Below are 12,470 nucleotides of genomic sequence, written 5' to 3'. Positions count from 1 at the left end.
TTTGGTTTCTTTTTAGGTTTTCTATTTATTTTTTGATATTTCCATTTTATTCAGACATCATTTTCTTGACTTTCTTAATATCTTCCTTTCATTCTTTGAGCATTTTTAAGATATTCTTTTAACATCTTTGTTTAGTAGATTTGTCATCAGGTCTGTTTGAAAAACAGTTTCTGTTGATTTTTTTCCCCTTCTGAATGGGCCATATATTTGTGTTTCTTTGCATGCATTGTGATTTTTTTGAAAACTGGACGTTTGAATCTAATAGTGTGGTAACTCTAGAAATCAAATTCTCCCCCTTTTCCAGGGTTTTTTTTTTTTAATTCTTTTTTATTATTGCAGGTTGTCTCTGTGCAGCGAAGTAGCCTGAGGTATAAACTAAAGGCCTTCTTAGGTCTTTTGAGAGCCTTTCCCTGGGCATGTGTAGTTACTTTCTAATTTTCCCCATGTATGCAGTTATTTTTGAACATCCTAGTCTTTAATGGCTGGCTCCCAAACAGGGAAAAAGAGAAAAATGAAAGAGGTGGGGGAAAGCACCTTGGCCTTTTAAATTCCCTGTTCACTTTAATGGGGGGGAAGGGCTTGCAGCAATGGTGCAGGGGAGGTGCAACAACAATGGCTGCCTGTCTCTTAACCTGCACCTCTGTGATCAGAAGCAGCAGGCTGCCTGTCTCTTTACCTGCACCTCTGTGATCAGAAGCAGCAATTCCTGATCAGAGCACAGATCCCTGATATTTGGAGGACAGTGTCCTTTTTGCCCACCCTGGCTCCAGAAAGCTGTGTTTAAGCTACTTCAGAAAGACATGCACAGCTGCCTGCCGCATGGGTGGGGTTGGAGGATAGGTAACTGCTACTACTGCTAAAGGCTGAAATTGACTGAAATTAACTGCAATTTACCATCCAAGTCTGCCCCTGGAAGTTGCAAGCCTTCAATAGACACCAGAGTTCCAAAATAATTACATCAGATAGCTTCTGCCAGTGCAATTGCTGTCTAGCTGAAGAGACAAATTCCTGATGCTTATTTTATTTATCTTTATAGAAGTATAGTTAATTTACAATGTTGTGTTAGTTTCAAGTGTCCAGCAAAATGATTCGGATAGCCAGCTATCTATCTATCTGTCTATCTACATCTTAACTCTCCATCTTCCCAGAATCCTCTCTCTGTGTTTAATTTTTTGAGGAATTGCCATATGTTTTCCATAGGGGCTGCACCATTTTACATTCCTGACAGCAAAGTGCCAAGAGTTCCAATTTCTCCACATCCTTGTCAGTATTTATTTTCTGTTTTTGGATAACATCCATCCTAACACATGTGAAGTGGTGTCTCACTGTGGTTCTGATTTGCATTTTCCTAACGATTAGTGATGTTCAACATATTTTCATGAGCTTACTGGCCATCTATATATCTTTTTTGGAGAAATGTCTGTTCAAATTTCGCCCCTTTTAAAATTGTTTATTTTTGTTGTTGTTGAGCTGTAGGAGTTATTTATAGACTCTGGATATTTATCCAGCTCATCTGCCTTCTTTAAAGCTTCCTTCCTGTCTTAGCATTTATATATCTTAAAACCACACCTACTGTTAACTCAATAAACCTTATACTCTATCATAGATACCTTAGAACCTGGCTACTCAAAATGTGGTCCCGGGCTGGCAGCATCAGCATCACCTGGGAACTTGTTAAAAATGCAGAATCCTGGGTCTCACCCCACATCTTCTGAGTCAGAATCTGCATGTGAACAAGGTCCCCAGGTGATTCATGCAACGTTAAATCTTGAGAAGTGCTGCTCCAGAACGCAGTGCGGCTGTGCAAGATGTAAGATGAATCGGGCATTTGTATTTTTCAGTTTTTGATTCCAGAATTGTCCCATCCCAGCATTCTTGCTCTTTCTGCTATTAAAAAGCAAGACCGGGGCTTCCCTCGTGGCGCAGTGGTTGAGAATCTGCCTGCCAATGCAGGGGACACGGGTTCGAGCCCTGGTCTGGCAAGATCCCACATGCCGCGGAGCAACTAAGCCCGTGAGCCACAACTACTGAGCCTGCGCGTCTGGAGCCTGTGCTGCGCAACAAGAGAGGCCGCGACAGTGAAAGGCCTGCGCACCGCGATGAAGAGTGGCCCCCGCTCGCCACAACTAGAGAAAGCCCTTGCACAGAAACGAAGACCCAACACAGCCAAAAATAAATAAATAAATAAATAAATTTAAAAAAAAAAACAAAAAAACCCCAGCAAGACAAAGCTATGTAGTTCTGATGACAAAGTCATGAGTATGTGGCCCTTCTTAACCCTGACAAGCTGAGATGGATATTTTTCTCCAGGGTTGAATCAGATCAATCCGTATGTCTACATCTTTTTCTATATATTCCTCTATTTTCCCCTTCTCCCTGCTCCAAAAATAAATGTAGCCAGTGGCTGTACCTTCTGTTTCTTTCCAGAAAAAAAAAAAATAAAAGGAACAGATTCCCACACTGGTTTTCAAAGGCCCATCTGACACTGTGTTTTATTTCTTAGCTGCTCCTTGTAAATTGCTTGTAGGCAATTCTCTTCTTAACCTCCAACTGGGGCTTTGTGCAGCAGAGGTGGTTATTATCTCAGCAAGCTAGTGCCATCAATCCATCCCCTCTCCCATGGGATCGTATGCCTTTAATGAGAGCACTCCCCAAGTGTCCACTTCTGAGCTGCTGGGGAGGGTGCAGTAGCCAAGGGTGAGACCTCTGTACAATAAACCTTTGAGTCAACGAGACTCTTCCCTGACACCTGTATGCTGCACACTTCATCTGACATATTGCATTAGGCTTGGAAAATACCTTTGGCTCAGGTAGATTTCTGGAAATGACAATAATGGACATGATACCCATCTTAATAGACACGTTCACCTTGAACACTGGCCAACTGCCTTCTGTGTTCCCTCATGGTGAATCTTGCTTTTAATGGCTTACTGAATTCCCACTTACTCAGTCTAAATTGTCTTTTAGTGATGTGAGCATTTTCTTTGTTTGTACTGATTTCTATCACATATAGCACACAGGTAGAAGGAACTTGAAACTAAAATATACAGTTAGCTTCTCACCACTCCTCAGCAGGAGTAAGTTCAAAAGGAAGTGTTGCCAACCAGGATTCCTGGCCTCCTTGATCAATAGAAATTGATCAGAGGCCAGACAAGAAATTCAGGCAAGGCTTTATTGGGGCCCCTGCCTGCAGCGGGAGGGAGTGAGAACAAGTAACAGGTTCCCTGCTCCCTCGCTCACTCCTTGGATGGGGGCGGCGAGCTGGCTCCTTATATGGGGAGAGGATAGGGGCAGGTCCAGGGGTCGCCTGAGAGGGGTGGCTTAAGTGTTTTGCCCACCCCTTTGGTGGTGGTGTGTGCATGGGGCACGTGCAGCACCCTGCTTTTGTTCCCTGCTCTTCAGAAGTGGCAGTTGTGTCTTTTGGTCTTTTTGTATCTTTTTGTCCATAATTTGCCCCAACTGTGCATTTTTAGTCCCTTATAGTTTCTTTGTATTTTGTTGCTCAAGGAGATGTTTGTCCAAGTGCAAACATTGCAGCAAAATGTCCCAGGTCCCAGATCCCAGCCCGTCTCAGAAGGAAGTAGGAGGGAGGCATCTCTATGTAAACTGATACTCAGTGTTACTCAAAAGCCTCAGCCTATTCCCCTGTGATGTCTCTCACAAAGGAAGGGGCTTCTTGGGGGAATGATGGTATATGCAGTGGATGTTGTATTTGAAAAACCAGCATCCGTTCTTCTCCCTTTGATTAGTCTAAGCCCATCACAATGACCCTATTCCCCTGCTAGTGACTGGCTCTGGAATGGCACACGATGAAACGAGGCTGGCAGTGATGTCTGGGGGTGGTGTAGGGGTGGGGACATTCTGGGAGAGGTTTCCTTGCTCTACAGAAAAATGCTTCCACTTTTTCCCCTTGACCTTGTCATGTCTGGAGAAGACACCTGGAAGTCCTGACACCTTATTGCTATGAGCTTGAGGAGGAAGCTGGCACTGAGAACAGCAGAGCAAAGGTTGGACCTTGATGACACTGCCGAGCTGCTACTTCAGCAAAACCTGAGACCCTGACCTGTGGTCTCTCTGTTCTGTGAGACAGTAAATTTCCTCATTGTTTAAGTCAGCTTCTGTCAGGATTTTTGTTTCTTGTAGCCAAAAGCATTCTGATGAATTCAAAGGGAAAATATGGACAGTGTCCCAATATTTCAGTGTTTTGGTTTTTTTTTTTTAGTTTGCAGTGTTGTAAGTTCATGGCATGAAACAGATCCATATTCCAACGTGTACAAAGACATCCCAATACTGAATATAAATTAAATATAACTTTTAATCTGCACTTGCATTTAAACTACCTACCCCAGGACTTTCCTGCACTAACACAGATAATCGAGAGCTGGCTATTTTATTTCCACTGAATTATGCACCTTTTAGGATGTAGAGGAGTCACTCTGGGTCCCAGCTCTCCCGTCCCAGTCTATTTCCTTTGAACTTGGCTGTGGGCCCTTCCAGTCACGGCTCTAAGCAGACTTAAGCATCACAATATTCACAATGTGTGTTTCAACTCCATTAATTTGCAGGCAGGATAAAATTGATTTATAAAAGGAAGTTTTAAAATTACATTTAAACTTTAAATTACATTTAAGCTAACATTTAAAATTAAATATTAGTTATTTTCTGAAGAGTTGGTTCCTGCATATGGTACACAATTCAAAGGCAGTGAAAAGAAAGTCTCCCCTTCACCCCAGGCTCCAGCCAACCAGTTCCCCTTCCACGAGGCAATCATTGTTACCGGTTATGAAAGGAAACCTATCTCCCTAATTCACTCAGGCTTCGGTTCAACTCAGGACGTGAACCTTGCTGATACAAAGGATATTATGGAAAGTTGGATAGAGCCCTAGACTCACTCAGATTGTGCTCTGGTCCTGACCTTGAGAGAACAGCTGAGCCCCTGACCTTGATTATATCATCTGGGCTTCTTTTATGGAATGGGGGTAATAATGCTGATTCTACTCTTCTTGTGTGCTTAGTTAAACTTCAGATGTGACACAATAGTCAAAGTTCTCTGGAAAGATAAAAAGGCAACAGCAGTTGAGTGGAGACAAATGAAAATAATTTACCCCATCGGGATCCAAAAATGGAATACACAGTTTTCTTTCACCTATTTAAAGTTCTGTTTAATGCTTCAACAATTTCTGCACGAGCTGAAATAGAAATATAAAAATAAAGGATGATGCAACCTATTGTCAACAGGTTCTAACTAGATGGCATCACTCTTTTGGACCCCTTCTGAGGTACAGGAAGCTTTAGGATTTGGGTAGGTTTCCGTTTGTTGTTGTTGTTTTTTGTTTGTTTGTTTTTTTGCAGTCTAGTCATTGAGTACTTTTGCACTGCAGGGGTAAAGGATGTTAAAGCAGGACCTGGATTATACAATTTCTGGGTGGTGCCTATGTCCTGGAGTAGCATGGTAGCAGCGGTGGGTCAAGTTCCTGCAGTGGGTGTCCTGATCGTAGGACTCGAGAGTCCCCTTCCCCGTGTGTATACTGTGCTGTATGCGCCTGGCAGCCGGGGTGGGGGTGATGAACAGGTACCACTGGGGGACAGGGTAGGGGCATCAGGACTCCCCATGTTGGGCCTTAAGGAGGGAACCATCGTTTGAGAGGAATTACAACCGGCTTCTGTTTCAACTGGAGGCTTTTAGGAACTATTCTGAGCTGCAAGGAAGAACTGAGGGAGGCTGAGGAGGGAAGCACCCAGAGCTGCCAGGGCTGCCAGGGCTTTGCTGGGTTGGGGAAATGAGGGTTGACCGGCAGGGAAAAAGCCAGCATTGTGAGGAGCCGACTGCCGGCTGCTGCGGGAGGCCCACGGCTGGAATGTGGTCCTCGTCGGAGAGATGTGCTGTGTTTATCCTGGCTGCTCCCTGGCAAATCCACGCTGAGGCCCCGCCGCGGGACCCTCGCGTATGAAAGGGCGCTTCACCCCTGCGGGGCCCCTCATTGGCCTCCGGGCATCTGCGGTTCATCTGTTTAGACTTCGAGCCTGACAGAGACACTGTCCCTTTGTGGGTGACTTCTGTGGCCGAGAGAGACTCTCATTCTTTTTAATTTAATTTAATTTTTTCTGAGAACTCCAGCTACTGCTCTAGGATTGGACCAAGAATCTGTGGTCACCATGGCAACGGCACCTTCTCCTACCTGAGAAGAATTCCTTTTTCTCAGGAGGCATGCAGCGCCTGCAATCCCCACCCCCAGCCCAGGTCGCTGTGGTTACAGACGGTCATTTCTGGAACGCTGGGGGTGGGGAATACCGTGGTCCTGATTGACAGTGTCATTCCTGTTGCTTCGCTCTGTCCACTGCCCAGGTCCAAGCTGAACACAATACGTGTGAATTTTGCAAAATGGGGCTCTGGCAGCTTACCTCCCTGCTTTTACATCTTTCCTTTTCCAGTTAAAGTCAAGTCAGTAAACTTTGAAACAGCATGGCCTAGTGATTAGGCTCAAGGCTCCAGATTCAAGGTTTTGAGCTTGAACTGCAGCTTTGACATTTACTAAGTCTATCCCCTCAAGTAAGGTTCTGAGTCCCTCAGTTTTCTTACCTCTAAAATGGGAATAATAATTGTACTTTCCTCCCAGGACTTCAGTGAAGATAAACCAGGATTATGTGTGCAAAGTTCTTGGCACGGTGGCTGGTACGTAGTAGGAACTCACAAATAAGGTGTTTGCTGTTATTATGATGTGTCAGAAGCTGTGCACGGGACTTTTAGGCTGAAGCAACACAAAGACAGATACCTGCAGCCACGCGCCATAGCCCGATCTAGCCTTAGGGCGGGCATACAAACCCAGCGTCATCCGTACTCGCCCTGGTTCCTAACCTGTTTCTGGTAGCTGGGTCATCAGTTGCTCTCCATCTGTTTGTCGACTGAAAAAAAAATGCACAACCTAAAAGTTGAGATTGATGTTTTATTCAGTGGCCAAATCTGAGGACTTAAACCTGAGACACAGCATCTCAGGTAAAGCTGAGAAACTGTTCCAAAGAGGGAGGTGGGGGAGCCAGGATATAGAGGAGTTTTTGCAACAAACCCAGGTGGTCGGAACATCAAAAGATTACTGTTAATAAAGGAAAACCAGATATCTCAAGTTAAGGAATTAACGCTTTTCTATGTATGGGAAGATGCAAGAGTGTGGGCTCACTGAAATCATACCTTTGATACGCACCTCGGCTCCCTGGGCCCAGCATCCTGCGTTTTCTCATCCTGAGTTTCCTCAGGGTGCACCACTGTGGGTGGCAGCGGTGGATGACTGCTAGATGGGCTTGGCAGTGGGCAGCCCATTTGTCTCCATCCTGAGTTCCTTCAGGGCTCACCATCTGGGCGGCTGTAATGTGGTGGCCGCAACACACTTTGTTCACTGATATGGCAGGAAGTCTTTCAGTTCTCATGTTCTTGGAGTCCACATGCCTCCATCCTGGCTTGACCTTACTTTGGTAACTGCAGCTCTTTCCAGAATCCATCCTTACATCCTTCTTTTTTTTTTTTTTTTTTTTTTTCTGATTCAGATTCATTGCTGGCAAGATAAACCTCCACAGCTGAGTTTCTATTGCTCATGCTGTTGGACATGCCTGCCTATAAATAAGGCTCCTGTTCTGGGCTGATGTGGCCAGCTCAGCACCTCTCCAGACGAGTCTTGCTGACTCTCTCTTGTCACACCACCCGTTCCCAGTGGGTGTGATGGAGGCGCTCATGCCAGGGCATCCGCTGTCTCAGCACAGAGCCATACTGCTCAGGAACTGCACCATTCCTACCCTGCCACTGAGTTCAGCCCAGACCAAGGCAGACCCCTCCTAGTACCCTGGTCTTGGCTCCTTCTTGTCTGATAAAATTTCCCATGAAGTTTTGGCGGTGCTTACAGAGCTCCTATTCTTCCCTATCCAAAAGGCTGCCTTGGATTCAATCCGGATGAGAACCAAATCTCATCTGACAGACACCTGATGGACCAGGTGGGGAGATGAGCCAGTCCTAGTAGCAGAAACACAGTCCCCTGCCAAGCCCCAAAGTTCATGCAAATAGCAGCACAAATAATCTACTATCATGTCTACCCTAGTATCTTATATAGATCTATGTTATCAAGTAGGAGAGTCACGTGTAGCTATTGAGTGCTTGAAATGTGCTGATCTGAATTGAAAAGTGCTTTACGTGTAAAATAGGCACTGTCTCCTGAAGACTTAGTACAAAAAGTAAATGATCTAATTCATATTTTTGTGTTGATTACACGTTGAGATGATAATATTTTGGATATATTGGGTTAAATAAAATATTAAATTAACTTCACCTGCTTATTTTTACTTTTTTAATATGGCTACTAGAAAAATTCAAATTACACGTATCTCACGTGTGTGACTTACATTATTTTCCTACTGGGCAGAGCTGTTCTAGATTGTAATTTCTCTGTAATAAGTTAAGGATCAAGGAAAATATATGTCACTCTAGGTATTTGAATCAGAGAGGGATTTAACACAGGGAATTGGGGGCTTACAAAACTAAGACTGGAGGAATGAAAATCACCAGCAGGGGTGTGGGTGTGGGGGAGGAGTTTTCTTGACTTTCAGATCCACTGCTGGCTTTCAGAGAATCAGGAGGTACTGCTTAGGGCAGAGGTCAGAAAACTGCAAGAAAATGCTGCTGATGGTCCCAGCTGCTGCACAACACTTGGGTAGATAGTTGGTAAGAGTTTCGCTGATTTCTGCAAAAACTCACATCTGACAAAGCCCATGTGTCCACTACTGGTGCTGGAGGAAGAATAATTGGTCCCCCTCTCACCTCCCTTCTGCCTTCCAAATCTCATGCAAACACACCTCGTTGGCAGAATGCAAATCATATCCAGGATCCTGAATGCCGTGGATCCCAACCTTCCAACCCTGTGATATACAGGGGAACCAGAAAGAGGTGTATGCTATTTGTTCCAAATAGACAGACAAAAAGCAAAACAAAACAAAGTAGTCTCATATTCAGCACAATCCTGGAGTAGACTCATATTCACCTCGGGGTCCAGCATAGTGCCTGGCACACATAGGTGTTCAATAAACATCGAAAAAACTATTCTTGTGCGTGTATATTTATGTTGGCTCCAGCATTTTGCTATTGTAGATAATGCTGCAATGGACAGTTGCATGTATGACTCTTCCTGTTTTTATTGATATATTTTCTAGGGATAGACATTCAGGAGTGGTCTTGCTGAGAACTGTTTAGTTTTGTCATGTTGCTTTCCAAAAGTTGTACCAATCTATAGTCATACACATATTATATATACAAGAATTCTATACGGAGGATGGCTTTTTATGTCGATGCCACCAGCCTTGTGTGTTAATGTTGTTTGCTTATATTTGCTCTAATTTAGGATGTATAGGGTGATCCCAGTTTCCTTTGGCTTGGATACTGGTGAGACAGTTAGCAAAAGGTTTACGGATGGGGCTGATTAGCTTGGATGCAGATCACGATTTCTTTCATCTTTGAAGGCCTCTAGCTGCCCAAGAACTTGGTCCAGTTTAAGCCTTTCCCGCTGTTTTATGTGTCCTCCCTTTAAGATTAACTAAAATGACTGGCAAACTTTGAATCATTGAATTCTTCCCTTCTCCCAATGAGAGTCAAGGATAATTACACAGACATTTAACATTTGTCTCAGAGAAGGAAATATTAAATGGTACCAGCTAAATGAGCCTTTCATTTTCTTCCCTGCGTCTTGCTGTGTTTCATGATGGAGACCCGCATAGTGATGGCTTATGTGTTTATGAATTATATTCTAAGAACAAATACATTCCTTTTTTCTCTGCAAGGGAGGCTTTAAAGGATACAAAGACGATGCAGAATTGGACCAGAGAAGGGTTTGGGTTTCCTAACCTGTAAAGGGGGATAAGTAACAGGATACCTCATAGGGTTGTCTTGTGGATCAAATAATTTAATACACAGAAAGTGCTTTTCAGTGTGCCTGACACACAGCAAGTGCTGGGTTGGTGGCTGTTTATGGAACAGGTGAGGCGATGCGTATTCCTGAACCTGAGCCCTGATGCTTTCAGTCACTTTACCGTTTTTTTTTTTTTTTTAATGATCAGTAGCCAAGTGAAGAGGCTGTTGGCACTTAGCTGGGAAATACAATTATCTGTAAAAGGCCTGTGGCCATTTTAGGGTTTATGAGCAGGAAGATGTGTGCAAGATGCCTAGAATTACAATGTGTTGAATCAAAGAATGGCTGAGCTGGCAGGGGTTTTTGACATATTTTGTGAGATCATATTATAGATGAAGAAATGGAGGCCCATGAAAATGAAGTGAAAGACCCAAGATATTTTAGCCAGTCAGTGGCAGATCTCAGAGTAGAAGTTGCATCTTCAGACTCACAGTATCTTGCCTGGTCCACAAGGGCACCACACCCAACAGTGGGCCAACGTCATGAGCATGAACCAACCGGGGTGGTAGAGGAACATTGCCTTCCCTAGGCCAAAAAAGGGAAGAGATGTTGTTTTGCTAGAGATCCAGTTTCCTTGGAGCAGTGATTCCCAGTTTTTTAAAAAAATTGTATTGAAGCACAGTTGATTTACAACGTTGCAGGTGTACAGCAAAGTGATTCAGTTATACATATATATATATTCTTTTTCAGATTCTTTTCCATTATAGGTTATTACAAGATATTGAATATAGTTCCCTGTGCTATACACTAGGTGCTTGTTGTTTATCTATTTTATATATACTAGTGTGTATCTGTTAATGCCAAATTCCTAATTTATTCCCCTTCCCACCTTTCCCCTTTGGTAATCATAAGTTTGTTTCCTATTTCTGTGAGTATATTTTTGTTTTGTAAATAAGTCCGTTTGTATCATATTTTAGATTCCACATATAAGTGTTATCATATGATATTTGTCTTTCTCTGACTTACTTCACTTAGTATGATAATCTCTGGGTTCATCCGTGTTGCTGCAAAGGGCATTATTTCACTTTTTTAATGGCTGAGTAATATTCCATTGTATAGATATACCACATCTTCTTTTACCATTCATCTGCTGATGGACATTTAGGTTGCTTCCATGTGTTGACTATTGTAAATAGTGTTACTATGAACATTGGGGTGCATGTATCTTTTCGAATTAGAGTTTTATCTTTTTTGGATATATGCCCAAGACTGGGATTACTGGATCATATAGTAACTCTATTTTTATCTTTATTTTTTGGCCGGATCCTGCGACTTGTGGAATCTTAGTTCCCCGACCAGGGATTGAACCCACGCCCTCAGCAGTGGAAGTGGTGAGTCCTAACCACTGGACTGCCAGGGAATTCCCTATTTTTAGTTTTTTAAGGAACAGTCATTCCCAATCTTTTTGAGAGTGAGGAATACTTTCTAACATCAATAAATTTCATAGAAGCCCCCCACTTCTAGTATGATATAGACTATATATAGATATCCAATGTTAGAGGAAGTGTACAATAATACTAGCTACTGTAAACAGACCAGCACTTTACAAAGGAGATGCATTCAAAAAGCAGTTGTACCTACATTATTTATTCAAACTCCAGATAATGATTGGATGGCATTTAGAGTCATGAACACTTTGCAGTAACTCCACAACCTCCCTGGATGACTTTCACGTCCATTGCCATGGGTGGGGGGCTGGGCGGGTTGTAGCTGTTTTCCTTTATTTTCTGAGCTCCAAAAGGAGGAAACTAATATAGGGATAATGTAACAAAAATAAAAAGGAGCAGCAGACTAAACATTCTGGTCCTCTCTCTAAAATGGTCCAAGGCCAGGCTCTCAGCTACAAGGAGTGAGGCTTGAGTAGGAAAACACACACACACACACACAAAGCTCTTTCTTGTTCTTTCATATAAATGCAATGGTAAATTGATACCCAATTGGGAATGTTGGCCCCAATAGTCTGAGAGCCAAAGTATTTGGGGGCAGTTAGGATTCATTAACTGTGGTGAAAAACAGAGAGTGACAGTCAAAGCTGAAGCTTTGGCAGCCAGACCTGTACGTTTTCTGAAATTAGATAATATGCATATGACAGAAAGAGATTCAAGCTGCAAAATCCTGCCTATCCCAGGGCAGAGCTGGGAAATGTGGAAAGAAAAAGAGTTCCTGGGAGCTGGTTCTGAAGGGTAGACACCTCTGCCTCTCTGGAACAGCTGTGGGGCTGCTCTGCATCGGTCCAGAAGGACGCACGGTAGACGTGGAGCCCTCACTACTGGTCTCACCTGGGGTCTCCGTGGCAACATCGTGAGAATAGCCATCAGGAGGGACTTCTGGGGATGGCAGCGTGGGTGCCGGTTGTTCCTTTCCATGAAACAAGCATAAAACTAGGAAAATTGTCCAGAACAACCATTTCAAAGCACTGTAAATTGACCAAAAGCACACAACAAATTGAAAAGCTTTTATTCTTGAAAAACTGCTAGAGTTTCGGGGAAGCACAGCAGGAGTCTGTGGTCTCCTGGCTTGGAGCTGCTT

The 12,470-nt window shown here is 43.5% G+C and overlaps 1 long non-coding RNA gene across 1 annotated transcript; it reads right to left on the bottom strand.

The window, feature by feature from the left end:
• Positions 1–306: 306 nt before the first annotated feature.
• LOC309647953 lies at positions 307–11,607 on the bottom strand. The gene is made up of 2 exons (XR_014256411.1): positions 683–11,607; positions 307–638 (listed from the first exon to the last, which is right to left on the bottom strand). It is a non-coding gene; the product is annotated as an uncharacterized lncRNA (long non-coding RNA).
• Between the last annotated feature and the right edge of the window lie 863 nt (positions 11,608–12,470).

This window comes from Balaenoptera physalus, assembly GCF_965194825.1.
Source record: "Balaenoptera physalus genome assembly, chromosome: 18".
Lineage (NCBI taxonomy): Eukaryota > Metazoa > Chordata > Mammalia > Artiodactyla > Balaenopteridae > Balaenoptera > Balaenoptera physalus.
The sequence above is the reverse complement of the archived record's forward strand: the minus strand, read 5'-3'. Positions and strand labels throughout refer to the sequence as shown.